Consider the following 18,269-nt stretch of genomic DNA (forward strand, 5'->3'; position numbering starts at 1 on the left):
TTGTTCACCAACTATTTCTGGCTCTCCGCTTTCTGAAAATGTAAGGATTTTTGCTTTCCCGGCCTGCAAATGTTAGGCATGGCCATGAGACTTGCTCTGGCCAATGAAATTTGTGCAGAGTGACACTTTGGGCAGAAACGTCAGCCAGTACGTCATTCACTCCATCTTCTTCTGTCTTCTGTTGGGATTGTGGGTGTGTGTGTCAAGAGAGGGACCCAGGGCCGGCGGGGGTGGGGGGGAGGTGCAGGCGGAATGGGAGGTAAGACACTATCTCTATCCCCAGTTTACAAGCTGGTTTGGGAGATAAGATATCTAGACAACTATAATGATAACAACACAAGAGTGGATGGATCAAGAGTAAAATGACAAGATGTTTGTGTCACCGTAGCCTCAGAAGGAAGGAGTCAGGTGGGGTCCAGGATGAACGCCACGCATTTCCTCCTGCCTCCCCAGCCCCCTGTGCACTCTACCCTCCGTGCTCTGCTCTCTGCCCCACGGGACTGACCTGCCTACATTAAAAGGCTCCTTTCCCTCTGGCTTCTGACCAGGTTGGGTGAGTGCAGGGGAGGATAGGGTGAAGGTGGGGGAGAAGAGCTGGGAGAAGGAGGAGACTGATCTGGCTTCCTTCTCGTGGGGTCACTCTGGCTGGCTACACCCCTGGCTGACAGGCCCAGCTCCTCTCAAAAGGATCCTCTTGACTGTCTCTTTCCAGATTCCCGTAATGCTCTCTCCCCTTACCCATCCAGGCCCAGGGGTGGTAAAAGCCCCACAATCAGATATTAGCCCCATAGCCTGTACTATCCCATTTGGCGTCCCTATACCTTTTGTAAATAGTTCTCTTTTTATTTAAGGACTTGTTAAATTATCCTATTTTGAGCATGCCATCTGTTTCTTGATAGACCCTGACTAATAGATCTTGCTTTGGAGAGCCAGCAGGAAATGATCATGCTTGGTCTAATTATAGGGTCAGCTGGTAAAAGAGACAGAAGGCTTTAAAAAATGATTAACTCTTCATTAAGAAATGAATTATTAAATGGCTTTGCTTCTCCCACCCAAACTGGAAGATTCTGCTCTAAAGAATAAAAGGATTGGAGGCAAAGCACTGGCCTCTTTGCACCTCTGATGAGCACAAGGGGGCCATTGTAGAGCCTTTACCTTACAAAGCCCTTTGCAAGTGCCGGGGCCACAGGAACTAGCTAGGAATCATGTCATCTCCAAAGTGCTTCCCCAATCCCCCTTCTCTGGCAAACTGACACCAGAATTCCAACCACTATTTTCAGCTTGAATCTGAGGACAGAAACCTAATTTCTGGGTGCCCAAAGAAAATTCTAGACTTTTCTTTCAAGTTCCCACATATAGCATAGAGCTGCTTGGGATAGAGATACAGCTCTTTGCCACAACCCTACTGACTGGGAGTTCTTTATCTGCCTTGGGATTCCAGTGGCAAATTCACTAGGTCTATTTATTGGTTGGTTGCTTGATCGGTTGGTTGGCTGGTTGGTTTTCCCTGTGGGAAGCCAAAGGAGCCTTTGAAAAAGTTGGATTTGAGAGAGTTCTGGGCTCCTTCTCTGTTCCCCACCCCCAGAGACCCCGTTTCTTAGCTGCACCCCACTGGGAAAAGATCGAAAGAGGTTGGTCCCTGGAGCCGCAGCAGTTCTCAAAGCATGTGAAATGAGCAGACTCTTGCAGCTGCTGGGGCTGGGCCCGGAGGGGCAGGCTTGCTTAGGCATGCAGGGATGTAAAGTTAGAGGAAGTGTAGCCAGCAATTTGGAAAACTTAGGAGTTCTTGGGCCGTCACTGAGTTTTTTTGTTTGTCATTGACTTTGCGTATGTATTCTCTCCAGAGCAGGTAAGAGATGGGGAGAATGAAGGGAGGGCATTCCTGGGCGCCAGGTCTGCACATCTGAGCAGATGAAGACAGAGCAGAGGAGGGGGGCAGGGATTGTCTGGAAGTCTGAGGATCCTATTTGCTCCTGAATGCCAGAGGGTGCCTGCCAGGGCCTGGAGCGGTCCCCACCAGGAGCACCAGAGAACAGCCGGGAGCCCACATTTACAACTCCCTTGAAATAAAAACATGTTCTTCGGGGAAACACATACTGATTCAGTCAGCAAATAGCGAGGATTCTCATTATAATCATAAAGGCAGGGCTGCTGAGGAGTGTCAGAGTTCCAGAAAAGAGGAGGGGAGATAAGAAGGCAGGCAGTGCAAGCCCTGGACAGCCTCGTCCTTGCTCAGACCCTGGGATGCACGTTTCGGAGGGGACGAGAGGAGGCAGTTCCTGGATGCTAGATTTTCTTCCAGAGGTGACCAGAGAGGTAGTAGGTTCTCCACGGAAGTGAATCTGGTGCGGCACTCTCACACTCTAATACACACACACACACGCACGCACGCTCATGCACCATCACACAAGCTCACACGCACACTCACACACATACATACACACTCACTTCTGAAGACCACATTCTCTCTTAGATATGTTAATACTGTGAATCAAGTGAAACAAGGTCTTATCTGTTCTCTGCTCTGACCTATTTTGTTTGTTTCATAGTTTAATTCTCAGAAGACCACTTTATTTCTCTGAATCCAACTTCTGTGGGGGCCCCTCACTATGGCCCAGAATTCCTTTCTACTTCTGAAGCTCCCAGATGGTTCTGCATATCTCCTTCCCCTGACATCTGAAACAGATAGGAGTTTAAATGGCCCAGAGTGTTGACGGTTCCTTTTTTTTTCTTTTAACTGCGCTCTGAAGGGGAGGTCATACAACTCTGCATCCAGTTTTCATTCAACTTGGGTGTAAGGGCTGCCGTTTGTTTTTTATGTGGGAGAATCTCTCCTAGCCAGATTCCGTTTAACTGATGCAGTGGCTAACCTCTGCTTTCTATTCCTGCATAAGGCTGCCCACTGCACGCTGGGCCCGTGTTGCTAGCAAGCCTTCCCCTGGCATTTCTTTAGGCTTTTCAATTTACCACCTAACCGCCAGTCCTAATAACATCAGATAAGAAGGTTTCTGCTGCGCTGTGCTTGTTTTCAAAAACCGAGAATGTTATCGAGCTGGAGTCAAGTCCAGCCTTAGACAGACTATAAACACCCCAGGAGGCCAGACATACCCAAGGCCACTGAGTTCCTCCAACACGATGTGCTGTAGGAGTTCCATAGAAGGGGCCTTGCATGAGCCTGCATGGGTGTAGGGCTGTGGAGGCTGAGGGCTGTGGGGGCAGGACTCCCCCCCAGCTGGTCCTCAGCCCACCTACCCATCCCTGGAAGTCCAGGTGCAGCACCCTGCTGGGTCCAAGCAGCTAATTGGTTTTGTGTTCTTGCACACGTCGAACTCTGCCAAGATACTCAGGCGTTTTAGAAAAATCCGGCCTTCTCTTGTTACCCCAATACCTCCCACCTCCTGTCTCACACATACACAGATATATTTTTTAATGTTTTGTTGGCAGTAAACTTAGCCCATCACCCAAACCTCCAAGAGGAGGCCAGAGGTCAAGTTCCCACCCAGCCGCCAGCTCCCAGGGGAACCCCACCCTATCCCATGTTAAGGACACATCCGGGGCAGCCACTCTGATAACAGTGTTAGGGGGCCAAGTGGAGGTACCTGCTTAGCCAGGGCTCGGCTTGGTCCACACCGCTGGACAGGGCTCCCCTGGGGGGACTCCAGGGCCCAGCTGCTGTGACCCCTGAAGAGGAATCAGCGCAGGATCAGAACCCTGTTCAGGGAGCTGAGGCTTTGTACCTAGTGAGGAGAGAGATGCCTGGAGTCAGGTGGCTGAGGTCCACCGGGCAGTGAGAGCCACAGTCTGGAGGGCTGCTGGCTTGCAGCTCTGACGGACCCTCAGGGTTCCTAAACCCCTCTGTCTGCGCATGAGGCTTGGTTCCTTGGGCTCAGCCTAGAGAGGTGGGAGCAGTGAGCACTCTCCAGGGGTAAGTAGCACTGTGGTAAGGGTTAGATTTCTAAAGACAAGCTTACCAGGGCCTGGGAGGTCATGCCTGGCCAGCAAGGGGAGACACTGCAGTGAGAGGCAGCTAGGATGCACTGGGCCAACTTCGTGCAAGCCTCTGTTTCTTCAGCTCGAAACTGGAGAGAATCTTCCTGGGGTTACCTTCGAGTGAATGGGCTAATTCAGGAGAAAGCGCTCACTACCCGCAGAGCATGCGCATGTGTGCTTTAGCAGTGCCCACCTCCTGCTCTGCGCTTGGCGTCTGTGTGCCCAAGTTCTGGGTTCAGAGGGGCCTGTACTCAATTCCCAGCCCCTCCAGTCACAAGCTTGGCCAAGTCTGTACTTCTTTGAGCCTGTTTCCTCATCTGTAAAATGGGCACAATTCCAGTGCCTACCCCCACAGGACCGGCAGGCTCGAACGGTCGTCTTTTTCCCCTTCCTGCCTCTATTTGCCGTGTCGCTGTGTGTCTGGTAAGCCATGCATGGTGGGGAAGTGAGGACCAGTATCCTTAGGAAGATGTAGTCCTAACTGGACACATGTCCACAGAGAGAGAGGCAGATAACACACCGCAATGCAGCCATCCTTCTCTTCAACAAACACAGTAAAACTCCCCAGCTGGCTTCTGTCTCAGGAGCTGGGGATGCAAAAATGAGTAAGATACGGTGCCCGTCCTCAAAATGTCCAATAATGTCTGATAATATAATTCCCATCAGCAATTAACTGAGTGCTTCCGGGGGCTTTGCGTGCCTCATTTCATGAGTAATCCTCCTCCCACCCCACGCAGGAAGTCCTGTTATCCTGAGGCTCTGAAAGATTCACGTGGCCAAGGTCTGAGTGACCGCCTCTCAGTCTCCAGAGTGCTCTAACCTGCCCACGCTGCCGTAGAAGCTTGGGAATGGCTTTTCAGAGCAGTGCAAGTTGTAGTGAAGGAAGAATAGTATCGGAGCTGCTTCTTGAAAGACTCAGAGAATCTCCAGCAGGCAAAGCCAAAGGGAAAGGAATTCTTGGAGCAGAAATAGCATATACAAAAAGCACCTGGGTGTGGAAGAGTACAGTTAGGGGGTGTGTGCGGTGCGTTTATTCTGGAATCGAAGAGGCTTTCAAGGTAGCAGTGCCTTCAGCTGTGAAGGGAGGCAAGGGGCAAGATTATAAGGAGCTTTGAATGGCAAACTAAAAAGTGGAACTTTGGGAAGCAATAGGGAGCCATTGAAGATTGTTAAGCAGGGGAGAGAGCATCAAAAAGATCACAGGCCAGTAGAAGTGAGTCACACTGTCAGCTTCCTGGGTGATCAGGGAGAAGAACACGCACTCAGCAGTTTCCTGGAGGTAGGGTACTCTGTTGGTAAGGATGATCCAACTAGGCCCAACACCCCAGTGAAGGCAGCATGTTGAGAGGGAAAAACTGAGCCACGAACAGAGAACAGAAACCTGGAGCATGTGAGATTCAGCCCAGATCTTCCCTGCACCCACTTCAGCACAGAGAACTAAAAGAGAAACAGCTAAGCAAGTGTATGATTTATTGAGCTGAGTTTCTATCTCTCTCAGGCTCTCTAGCTCTGACTTTCCCACTATATTTAGATGTTCCAGAATCCTCCTCTGCCCAGGCATTCTCTACATACCCACCCTCACAAGAATGAGCACGTTTCCTGCCCCGCATCCATTGCCAACCCCACTCAGCTGCCTATCCCACTCCAAGGCTCAGGTCCCAACAGGAGTCTGAGGGACTCCAGGTGTCACCGCCCCCTCTTCTCCCTAGGTCTTGATTCCACAAAGAACCACCCAGAGCCTGGTGTTATTCTACTGAAGAAAGGAAAAGCCTAAATTCTTTCTTTGGCTGGGTTTTTCACCATGACTGGTTTTCATTAGCTTCTCAAGTGGAAAATAAATTCTACCCAGTGGAAAGTTGCCACTTACGTGCAGGGAGTCATTGTTCACTGAATATGTTTTATGCCGAATGACCCAAGCCCCCAGTCTGCTGGGGCTCGGGCCAGGGCCTAGAGGGAGTGTGCTTTGGAAACGTTCGTGGCAGGCCCTGTTGGAGGAGCCAGTGGCGGGTCACCTCTTGTTAAACCTTCGGGGTTGAGGAAGTCTGAGAAACTGGACCATCTGCTGTGTGCTGCCCGCCCAGTCTGCAGAGCTTGGACCCCCTCTTCAGCCTCTTGCTTTCAGCCCAAGTCATAGCTGGCCTGGCGGAGAAGCTTCTCAAAGCCTCCTCTGCCTCCTAGCTTCTCCCCACCCCTGAGCTAAAAACAGGGGAAAAAGAGAAAACTAAACCAGGAAAGGAACTCAGCCGATACAACTCCAAACCATGCAGTTTGTGGGGCCCAAGGGGGCCCTCCTGGGCACAATTACCCATGTAAGGGGCCAACGCCGAAGGGCTGAGACAAAGAGGGGTCTGGGCTCCCAGGCCAGCCCCAGGGCATTGAGTGGCAGCTTCAGACACAGGTAAGAAGAATACAGGCAGGAAGTGGAGACTCAAGAAAGGAAGTGGGGAGACCAGAAATGGTCAGAGAGTGGGGTACAGAGAGACCGGAAGTGGGGAGACTTGGCTTGCGGAAGTGGCTGTGGCCAGCAGGGGCCAATGTTGTTCAACATTCCTTTGTCAGCTGGCTGCCCCATGCAAGGGGATGGAGAGGATTGAAGTCTCTACCAGGAAAAATCCAAGCCTGGAGATAATTTAAGCTTTCCTGGGACTCTGCCAGCCATCTCCAGGGTTTTGTCAAATTTTCCACCTACTCCCTTTGCGTGTGGAAGTGCAACCTCCATCTTAGAAATCCCATCCTCAACACGGGCTTTTTACAAGTTTCTTGGTTATTCAGGAGGGTTTGTGGATGAAGATGGGTGGGATAAGGGGTTTAGAGGAACTGGCTAGAGCTATAGCCCTCTCCCCTGCCTCCCATTCACCCTCCACATACTGTTGTGCAGGAGACCCTTCTTGGGATGGAGGCAGAGAATCAGGAATTGGAATGTCCTGCCTTGACCCCCAGAAAAAACACACCAGACATCCAGAGAGGACACATCCTCCACTGCCTGGGATGGCGGTAAGTCAGGAGTTCCTCCCTGCTTTATTTGGTAAATATAGAACCAAATTACACAATATATAAAGTACTCTGGTAAAGATATATTTAAATTCTCTCCTTCCAATACCTTTCTTCTGAGGATTACTATTTAGATGTGTATCATTGATTTTTTTTTAATGCCTTTATTGATCTACTGGCTTTTTTCTCCCCAGACAAAACCAGGACACATATTCCTAAACTTGCTTTTTAAAAAAATTTAGCACTACATCCGGGGTATTGTTCCCGCTCATGAGATAGGGCCCTGCTCGTTCTTTCTTAACAGCTGCACTGCATCCCACTGTGGGGAATGTACCATTGTCTTAATCCATTCAGGCTGCTATCACAAAAATAGCATAGACTGGGTGGCTTATAAACAATAGGAATTTATTTCTCACAGTTCTGGAGGCTGGGAAGTCCAAGATCAAGGCGCTGGTAGGTTCAGTGTCTGGTGAACCCCTGCTTCCATGTTCAGAGATGCCTGTCTTCTCACTGTCACCTCACATGGTAGAAGGGGCAATGCAGCTCTGTGTGGTCTCATTAGTTTTAGTACTAATACGGAGGGGGGCATATTAGTGCTAATTACATCATGGTGTCATTGGTGGGGAGGGCCCCATTGTCCAGGTGTAGTCACCTCTCAAAGGCCCTACCCCCAAGTACCATTACATTGGGAGTTAGTTTTCAACAAATGAGTCTTGGGGACACAACAATTGATTCCATAGTAACCATGACTTTATCAACCAGTCTCCTGTTGCTGGACGTTTAGGTTGTTCCCAAGTGGGCTTTAGGTGGTCTTGTTGGTTTGGTTTGGTTTGATTTTGCTTTTATTAGAAACAACGCTGTGATGATCACAGTGCCCCTCCCCTGGGGTCTGACTGCCCCCTGGAGTCCGGGAGTAGCTTGCTGAGCCAGGGGAAATGTGTGTTTAAATTAGGGGAGGCACTGCCAGATAGCGTCTCAAAAAGATCTTGCAATTCACACTTCCTCAGAGTCATCTTCAACCCCAAAACCAAAGGGTGATAATTTCTCAGGGAAAGCCTTTTTTCGATTTTGTTTCACTTTTAAGTAAAACATGTGAAACTACTTTGTAAGCTCCGAGGTATTTACAGCCCAGATGCCAGCTAGTGATGACTTGCTCCTTATATTCTGGGTAAAAGGGCTTCCCATTCCATTCTGCAGATTTTCCCAGGTCAGGGCCCAGCCAGGTTTTATGGGAGTTCTTGGAGGGAGGGGGGAGGAGATGGCAGTTTTAGGGTCACCTCCAATTCCTCACTGAGCAACCCCGAAATCATTTTATCTGGGATCATTTTGTAATCCCATGCATGCTGTTCTGTCCCGTGCCTCATTCAGTCCCATTGGGACTGAGCCATTTCTATAGCACACACACACATGCATATACACCCCTCACACACACTTACTCATGTGTGTACAGATTACTGAAACCTTGGGAGAACCAGGAGGATTTACATCTTAGGATACATAGAAATGACATTTCAAAGTTCAATACGTCTATTGCTAAAACTTCCCCCAGACATTTTTGAAATGGGGGCTCTGGTCTTCCGATTTTTACTTGACTCATCTCTTTCTCCCCATATTTCTGCTTGCTCTCAGAAAAATTGCCCCAAATGGTAATAAACCTTTCTCTTTTCTAATACACCAAAATGCAGTTCTCCCCAGCCTCTGCTCCTCCATTTTGCGGCAATAGGACAAGATAAAGGGGCCTTTCAGATAATGGGATCCACCGTCCTCAGAAAGGGGAGGTTGTGAATAGCTAAACATTCACCCTTTCCCACGCTAAACAGGTTCACTCTTTTAATCCACTCTCTACCCTGAGCAGAGTGTTCTTTAAAAAATACAAATCAGGGGGCTCCTGGGTAGCACAGTCGTTAAAGTGTCTGCCCTCAGCTCAGGGCGTGATCCCGGCTTACCGGGATCGAGTCCCAAGTCGGGCTCCTCCGCTGTGAGCCTGCTTCTTCCTCTCCTACTCCCCCTGCTGTGTTCTGTCTCTCGCTGGCTGTCTCTCTGTCACAAAAATAAATAAAAAATCTTTAAAAAAAAAAAATACAAATCAGGGGTGCCTGGGTGGCTCAGTCGTTAAGTGTCTGCCTTCAGCTCAGGGCGTGATCCCAGCATTCTGGGATCGAGCCCCACATTCAGGCTCCTCCGATGGGAGCCTGCTTCTTCCTCTCCCACTCCCCCTGCTTGTGTTCCCTCTCTCTCGCTGGCTGTCTCTCTCTCTGTCAAATAAATAAATAAAATCTTTAAAAAAATTAAAAACACAAATCGGATTATATCACAGCCCTGCTCCATCCCTGCTAGCTTCCCAATGCCATTAGAATAGAATCCAGGGGCATCTGGGTGACTCAGTCGGTAAAGCGTCTGCCTTCGGCTCAGGTCATGATTCCAGGGTCCTGGGATCAAGCCCCATATGGGGTTCTCTGCTCATCCAGGAGCCTGCTTCTCCCTCTCCTTCTGTCTGCCACTCTGCCTACTTGTGCTCTCTCTCTCTCTCTCTCTCTGTGTCAAATAAATAAATAAAATCTTAAAAAAAAAAAAAGAATAGAATCCGAACCTCCTTCCGGGCCCACACCTGCACCCCTTCCTGAGTCTTTCTCCTGCACACACAGCGAGTTCTGCTGTCAGCTCTCCAAGCTTGTCTTAAGGTTCTGTGGTATCCCCTTCTCTCCCTCTCCCTGCTTGTACCAGACATAGGATGTCAGTACGGATTAGGAGGAGCCCATGTACCTAAGGCCACTTGCTCCCCTTTGGCCCCTCTGCCCAACCCTCATTGGGGCACACTGGATAGCCTCTCCTGGGGGCAGGGAACTGGCTTGGATTGAGCACAATCTTCCAGATCTTTTGTTCTGTACTTGAACCCGGGTTTTCAAACGCTGCACTCTTGTTCTGTGCCTGGTGTTGCCATGGTCCTCCTTTGGGGCGATGATGGTCCCACGGCCCAAAAAGGGAGAGGGGCACAGGATGACAGGAACTGGGAGAACCAAACATTTTAATGAAGATGTCAGCTCATATTCTCTTAGCAGAGATGCTCTCAGAAGACAGCAGCTTCTTTCCAGTGAATAGTGTTCAGTTCTTGCATAGGGAAGGGTGGGGAGGGGGGTGGCCCAAGGGACATGCCTGAGGGGCGAGGGCAGTTTCTAGCCAGCTCAACACTTGGTTTACATTGAGAGGGGTGCAAGCATGGAGAGCAGATGCAGGATTGCTCAAGATAAGATGTTTTTAGACACTGTAGATTAGAAAAAAAGAGGAAACATGAAGCAGAGAAGAGAAACTTCAGGGAAAGAACAATGTTTCAAGGGGATTTCTATAGCATTTTGCTGTATCATGACATCTTGGCTTCTTTCTGGGCGACTGGGGCAGTGTCCTCGCTGGCCTCCCACTGTGCCCCTCCAATGGATTTTCTCCACACACTGACAGTGACGGATCTGAAATGCAACTCTGATTGTCCCCTTTCTGTCTAAAACCTTCAGTGGCTCCCCATGGCCCTCAGAACAAAGCCCAACCTTTCCAAGGAGCCGGTGAGACCCTTCATGGTGTGGCAGCTTGGGGCCTCTTCCTCTCTGCTCACCTTCCACTCTGCACTTGGAGAAGCGAGCTGCTATCCTTTTCCACCTCCGTAGCCCTCCCTGTGCCCACTGCTCCCTCACCACTAGGCCTTTGCACAGCCACAGACCCACTGATCTTCCTGCCTTTTCCTCCATGAGCTTTTCTAATCCTCACAACCACCCCGGGGAGGAGGGAATCTTTATCCTAGTTTCAGAGACGAGACTGAGTCTTGGAGCACTGAAGGCCCCACAAGGCCTTAAAAGCAGAGGAGTCAGGTTTTAAAGCCAGGCCCATTTGATGTCTGTGCCCTGTCCAATACCCCACTGCTACCAGGGGGTAGCAGTCTCATCATGAATGATGTGAACAGATGATATGTCTTTATAGGACAGACACTTCTTAGTCCAGTTATTGGGCCACTGTACAGAACCCAGATGCTAGGTAGTTTTGCTGGTGGGAGGAATCAAGAAGGTTCTAGAAAGAGAAATACTGATATGATTCCACCTATGTGAAGTCCCTAGAGGAATCAGATTCATAGAGACAGAAAGAATGGTTGCTCCTCGGGGTCGGGGGTAGGAGGAGTGGGGAGGTAGTGTCTCATAGGTGAGAGCTTCAGTTTTGCAAGATGGAAGGAGTTCTGGAGACGTATGGTGGGTGAGAGCTGCCCAACAATGTGAATGTACTGAATGCCACTGAATTGTACACTTAAAAATAATTAAGGTGTTAAATTTTGTGATGTGTATTTTACCATAATTTAAAAAACCTTTTTTAATCACATAACAAAAGTTACCAAGTTCATGGGAAAAAGTGAAGTTGGGGCCTAACACTCAGAAATTTGGTCAATTACACATTTATTTTTATTTTTTGTTGCTGGTCAATTACACATTTAAAAGAGAGATAGGAACCTAAGAAAAATGGTAGCATGGTCTTACATGTCAATGCTTAAAAAATACATAAACACTAAATAAATACAGTTCCTCACTTTGAAGGAGAAAAAGAAAGATTCAGAATGGAGGTTCTCAAATGTCTTGGTTTCAGGATCCCTTTACAGTCTTAAAGCAGTAAGAACCCCAAGGAACTTATATTTATATGGTTTCTTCTATCAATATTTTCCACAGTCAAAATGAAAACCGAGAAACATTTAACAAACCAGAACACACAAGCATCATTCCTCCAGCTGTCAGAGTGATGATGTCATGACATGTCCTAGAGCTTCTGGAAAACTCCACAACACACTAGTGAGCGAATGAAAGGGAAAAAGACAAATAATGTCACAATATTCTGGCATGAAAATAGTTTTGACCTTGAGGATCTCCTGAAAGGGTCCAGCAGACTTGCAGACATTCCCAGGACATAGTTGGAGGATTTATGATCTGTTCTAGAACTAAGAGTCTTTAGTGGGACCAGTGGAGAGGATGGGAAAGGGGGAAGTGAGGTTATCCCCAAAGGGAATCATGCAACATCAGGAAGGACCCCTGAGGAGCTGCAGAGAGGCTGATGAATGCAGAGACAACCACCGGCTTCCCTCAGCCGTGCCCACGTGACCTGTGAACAGCGGGGCCCCTGCCCCTCAGCCGCTGGATGCAAGGCCGCGCACTCCACTCTCCCTGGGAGTACACCTTCGGGACCTTCCCCAGGGATCCGGGCGGCCTCCAGCACCATTGCAACCCCCCCGCCCCAGCTTATTCCCATATTTGCAGCAGGAAGGAGCCGTTGTCTGAAAGTGGCTTTTCCGCCTGCCAAGCCGGCGATGGCAGAGCCTTGCCCTGCGATGCTCCCGCAGATCCCACACCAGCGGCAGCCAGTTTAATAAGGCTCATTTGAAAACAAAAACAAATCAGCTTATTGTCAGTGTGAAATGAGTTGTGTTTGGCCTTAATCCCCTGTGGTCAGCCGGCGCTCGGAGGCTACACCAGCTGTCCCGGTCCCCGCAGACCGCCTTAGTGAAGGTTACGTCCTCTCTTTAATGACGAGAAGCAGAAATCCAGTAATGCATTCAGTGCAGCGAAAACTTAATCCCAAATATCATTTTTACTCATATGAGGAAAGTTAACTCGCTGAAGATTCAATTCAACAAACATCGTCTCCGAATTGAGGTCATCCATTTACTTAATTGTCACACTGTTCCTTCTTGCACCAACTTCTGACCGACACGCAGGTCACGCTCTTGACTGGGTTTTATTCATCACATGTTCTGGTGCCCTCCTGGTAAGTGAAGCCAGGACACGGAAGGGATTGGCAGCGTGCCCCCGCTGATGCCAAGTGGAGCTCCCGGCATACGCAGGCATTTATGGGTCAGGAGGGGTCACAGGCATGGGGGCATCGAATGGCATGCCCCTTTACGAATGCTAGGATCCTGGAGGAGCCTCTCAAGCAGGGGGCTCCTGGGCCACCTGGGGGAGGTGGTGGAAGGGCTGTGGAGTATGAGAGGAGGGGCCCTGCCCTGCAGTGTAGGTCAGGCTGAGGGTTCTCTGGAAACAGAACCAATAGGAAGTACCTAGAGAGAGAGATCCATTATTATAAGGAGTTGGCTCACATGATGATGGAGGCTGCCACGTCCCAAGGTCTGCAGGTTGAGTGGGCAAGCTGGAGACCATGAACACCAAAGGTGGAGTTCCATTCCAAGCTGGAAGGCCTGAGATGCAAGAGAACCAACGGTATAAGTTTCAGTCCAAAGCCTGGCAGACTCAAGACCCAGGAAGAGCCAGTGTTTCAGTTTGAGTTGGAAGACAGGAAAATATTGCTGTCCCAGTTTGATGGCAGCCAGGCAGGAGGAATTCTCTCTTAACTCAGGGGAGGGTCAACCTTTTTGTTCTATTCAGGCCTTCAACTGATTGGGTAAGGCTCACCCACATGGTGGAGGACAGTCTTTGTTTTACCTCGGCTACTGATTTAAGTATTTTTTTTTTAAAGATTTTATTTCTTTATTTGACAGAGAGAGACTGCCAGCGAGAGAGGGAACACAAGCAGGGGGAGTGGGGGAGGAAGAAGCAGGCTCCCAGCAGAGAAGCCTGATGTGGGGCTCAATCCCACAACGCTGGGATCACGCCCTGAGCCGAAGGCAGACGCCCAACGACTGTGCTACCCAGGCGCCCCTGATTTAAGTATGTTAATCTCATCCAAATACATCTTCACAGAAACACCCAGAATGATGTTTGACCAAATATCTGGGCACCCTGTGGCACAGTCAATTTGATACATAAAATTAACTATCACAGGCACTCAAAGAAAAAGAGAGACAAAAATTATCTCCGAATCAAGAGGGGTACGGTGGTGCTTACTCTGAAGCACAAGAGTGCTGAAAATCGGGTGCCCCATCTCAGACTGGTGGTGTTTCTGAGGCTGGGGCTTTCCTGAGTCCTGCAGCTGTGGGGGCCGTGACATGAAGAGAGCCTAGCTTTGTAAGGCTTACAGGGCCTACACCATTAGAAGAACAGACCTCTGGGCAGCAATCACCACTCCCGACCCTGGGATCAAGGAGGATCTACCCCAGCTGCCAGACCTCTCAAGACAAGGCAACATTTTAGAGCAAAGTCTCTCCACTCCTGATTACATCTCTATGGCTTTATTGATTAATGCTGAGTCTCTAGACAACAGTGAGAGTAAAGGGCATTCACCAAAAAGAAAAGGAAGGAATGAGAATTCAGGAACCTGCTTAGAATCAGGTACCAGGAAACACTTTGCAAGTATTTCATTTAACAGGTGAAGAAGGTCATGGTGGCCCTCCTGTAACTAACTGTGATTAATGACTGAGTACCTAGGATAATCCTGACCCTGTGATCTCTAGTCTTAACACATTTAATCTGTTAATCACGTTAATTAGAATAAGCCCAAAGGGAGGGACCATTGTCCTTCCCATTCTACAGATGCAGTAAGTGAGGCACATAGGCGTGAACTGACATGGGGTCATACAGCTACTGAGGGGTAGCGCTGGGATTTGAATCCAGACGGTCCCTCCAGAATTAACCAGTCCACGATGCGCCCTTCTCCCATAAGTGGGGTCCCCACATGGGGTCCCCCAGGTTTGAATTATACATGGGGCACCCAGGGAACAAACAGAACCATGGCTGGGTGCTGGCCTGAGGGCACAGCTGAGTGGACTGAAAAGCAGACTTCCTGAGGGATAAGAAGGAGCAGAGCAGCCCACCAGCCTGGACCCCTCTGGCTCCCACCTTCTTCTTGCTATGGCCACAGGCAGCCTCTGGAAGAGGATTTCTAGAAAATGAGGAGAGAACCAGACAGCCACCCAAGCTAGGCTAAGGGGGCGGCGGCAGCTCTGACTGAGGGTGGGGGTATGGGCGCCCCTGCCTGCAGGGAGACGGACAGGTGGGCAGGAAGCTGTTTCCTGTCTAAGGATCCGTTAGCCTCCTGTGCCCCACTCCACTCTCCCCTGTTGCATCTGTAAACACTGTGGTGACAGGGACTCTGTCTTCTTTCAACACAGAGCAGACAGTCCCTCAACCCAGCGGCCCCTCCACCCCAAACTGCCACAGCGATGCTTCTCAAGTCAGCTTTTTCCCTGAGGAAAACAGCGAAGTCTGCCCTTCAAGTCCAGACCAAGTTTTGAATTTTAATTCTGGATTTAATTGCATGTGGGTTGAGCCAGGAGCCGTTCGGAGGCGGATTAGCAGCCCCGACATGCAGCCTCTGGTCTTTGGGAAAAGTGACATAAGGCGCCACCCACTAAGCCTGGCTCCTGTGGATGTCTCCCTGCGAGTCAGGTAGCGCTTTTAGGGAATGACCCCTCTGGGCCAGTTTAACATATTTTGCGGATCATTCTGCCCACCCAGGAGCAGGACTCAGCGACATGACGGGGAGGCAGCCAGAGAGGAAGGACGCAGCAGAAATAAGAGGTATAATACCAATGGCCATGGATTCCTAAAGAGGGAGGATTTTGTCCTCAGGGCCCTTGCTGGGCACCAGCATATGCCCAAAGTAGACAAGCAAAAGGGAGTCTGAGGAATTGGGGTTTTATTAGGGTTCTCTGGAAAAACAGAACCAACAGGAGATATATATATATATATATATAAATATAAACATAAATATATATATATTACATATAAATATATCTATAATAACAATAGATATATATATAAAATCCTGAAGATCTGAGAACCAGGAGAGCTGATGGTGTAAGTTCCAGGCCAAAAGCCAGCAGGCTCAAGACCCCAGAAGAGCTGATGTTTCAGTTTGGGTCAGGAAAAGGCAGGAGGAATTTTCTCTTTCTTGCGGGACGGTGAGCATTTTGTTCTATTCGGGCCTTCAACTGATTGGATGAGGCCCACCCACCTGCGAGAGGGCAGTCTGCTTTACTTGGTCCATAGATTCAAATGTTAATCTCATCCAAAACCGTACTTACAGATACGCCCAGAATAATGTTTGACCAAATATCTGAGCCCAGTCAGGTTGACACAAAATTAACCATCATAGGGCTCAAGATAAAAAAGAGATGATACATGACATAAAAACACAGATGTGCTAAGCAAGAAAAGTCACCTTTGACCCAGGAAAAGGCCTAATTGTCTTGCAGTTGTGCCAGCCTGAGGCCAGAGCACGTGCAAAGCCAAGTGGCACTGAGTGACCACAGACGTGAAGAGGAGCCTGGGGAGGGTCCAGAGTGAGGGGAGGTACAAAATATGTACAACCCGGGCAGTAATTAATCAACAAATTAATATGTAAATTCAATTACCTTCTATTCTCTAAACAAAACTATATTGAAACCTCCCTTTGGGGACAAACGTGGTATGCAAATCATTCATACAAGCCTTCTAAGAATTCCAGCTTGTTTGTGGGGTGATTTTTTTCTTTGTTCTGGCTGCCACCAGCTAGAAGGCCCATGTCGGAGCCATGGTTGCCTACAGGGTCTGCCTCAACCTCTTCCAAGGGCACCACCGTTAGAGTGATGCTCAGTAGGTCCCTGGCACCTGGGGTTCTGTCACAGACAGGGCTGCACGGAGTCCTGCCCACACATCATGGCCGGGAACACACACGCCCACCACGTGGTCTGGATGCAGATGACAGCATCTGCCACATGGCTACTGGCCCTGCCCCTGGCTTTGTGGCACTTCATGGTGCTTACCAACACTGGCTGCTCTGGAGTGGTGGCAGGCATAGCACGCACCTTTGCTGCCCCTGTTTCCTCATTGCCACCGAAGGCTGTCAGCACCCTCTCCAGCATCCCCCTCCATCCTGGTAACCTCTTCTGGGTGCCAGGGCCAATGCCATTTGTTGGTGTAGAGTCTCATCAGCTACTACGTGTTGCCATCTTGTATGAGAGGATGTCAATATATTTTTTTAAAGATTTTATTTATTTGTTTGACAGAGATAGAGACAGCCAGCGAGAGAGGGAACACAAGCAGGGGGAGTGGGAGAGGAAGAAGCACGCTCATAGCGGAGGAGCCTGATGTGGGGCTCGATCCCATAACGCCAGGATCACGCCCTGAGCCGAAGGCAGACGCTTAACCACTGTGCCACCCAGGCGCCCCAGGATTTCAATATTTTAATCACAGTGAGACTTCCCCAGTATCTTGCCACCAAATCACAACCCTAAGTCAAGGGACCTAGGGGGCATAACAAAGGGGGTGGTAATAGGGACCAAATAAGAGGGGTTTCCCTACTGGCCAGACAGGAGGCTGCTGAGTGGAGTGGCCCAGGAATCTAGAGCCAAGGCCCCCCAATGTCCACTGTGGAGATGAGGAACCAACTGGAAAGAGATGCTACAAGTACAGGTCTGCTTGGAAAATCTTCTAGACTGTGCACGTAACCACCCGGCAAGAATTAAGGATGGAGGGTTGGTACATATATACCATGTGCCATGCACCCATACCATACTAGGTCCCACAGAAGGGATTTCCTCTACAGTTCTCAAAAAAACTCTTCAAAGAATATGTTATTAGCTCATATTTCACAAGAGGATAGTAAAGATCAAAGAGTTTGAATTTATTTATTCAGTTATCCCACAGGAAAACATACCAAGTGCTGTGCCAAGTACTAGGTAGTAACTGACCCCAACAGCCTTCATGGAGTTTACAGTCTGGTGGACACTAAGGAAATGAGCCCACAAATAAATATATGATTGCACAGCCCCACAAAATATAATCAAGGAAGGGCCAGGAGAGAAAATGACAGGGGAGACCCAGTATAGACAGACCACCCAGGGAAAGCTGCCTTCTGGGGGAGTCTACAGTCACCCAGCCAGTAGCAGAACAAGGATTCTAACCTAAAGCCTTGTTCTCCCCACCAGTTCCCTATCACTAAGCAAATGCGACCAGAGGGACCAACAAATTGCCCCTTTGATTTCAGTCTATATGTCTTGGACGTATCTGGGGCTGCTGGGGCCCGAGGTTATCACTTCTGCGTTCCTACGTCTTATACTCCCTTCCTCCTTCAGTGCAAGGGATTGGGATAGGTCAAACATGGGAGGCTGGTGATGGAACCATCTAGAAAATGCTGAATGGTAGCAAGGTGCTTCAAGGCCCAGATTCCATTCCTGACTTTGCTACTAGCCAAGGATGAGACTGAGACATGTTGCTTTAAGCAAACTGTAAGGAGTCATGCAATGATCATAGTTGCCATTTACTAAGCACCTACCACATGTCGGGAGCTGAATAGCTGCTTTGAAGGAGCACTGTCATCTGTGGCCGATCAAATGACCAACCCTGTTCTTCTCCCTGCTCCCACGCTCTTGCTGTGGACTGATTGTGGGCAGA

The 18,269-nt window shown here is 49.2% G+C and overlaps 1 protein-coding gene across 1 annotated transcript in view; it reads left to right on the forward strand.

The window, feature by feature from the left end:
- The window catches only part of LOC123795993 (uncharacterized), a 111,081-nt gene that overhangs the window by 52,190 nt on the left and 40,622 nt on the right, over window positions 1-18,269 (forward strand). The window contains exon 4 of the mRNA XM_087862503.1: window positions 6,869-6,984. The gene's annotated coding sequence lies outside the window, so the exon portion shown is untranslated. The remainder of the gene's footprint in view (window positions 1-6,868; window positions 6,985-18,269) is intronic.

The sequence above is a fragment of the Ursus americanus genome, chromosome 6, assembly GCF_024610735.1.
Source record: "Ursus americanus isolate L20-20 chromosome 6, mUrsAme1.1.p, whole genome shotgun sequence".
NCBI lineage: Eukaryota > Metazoa > Chordata > Mammalia > Carnivora > Ursidae > Ursus > Ursus americanus.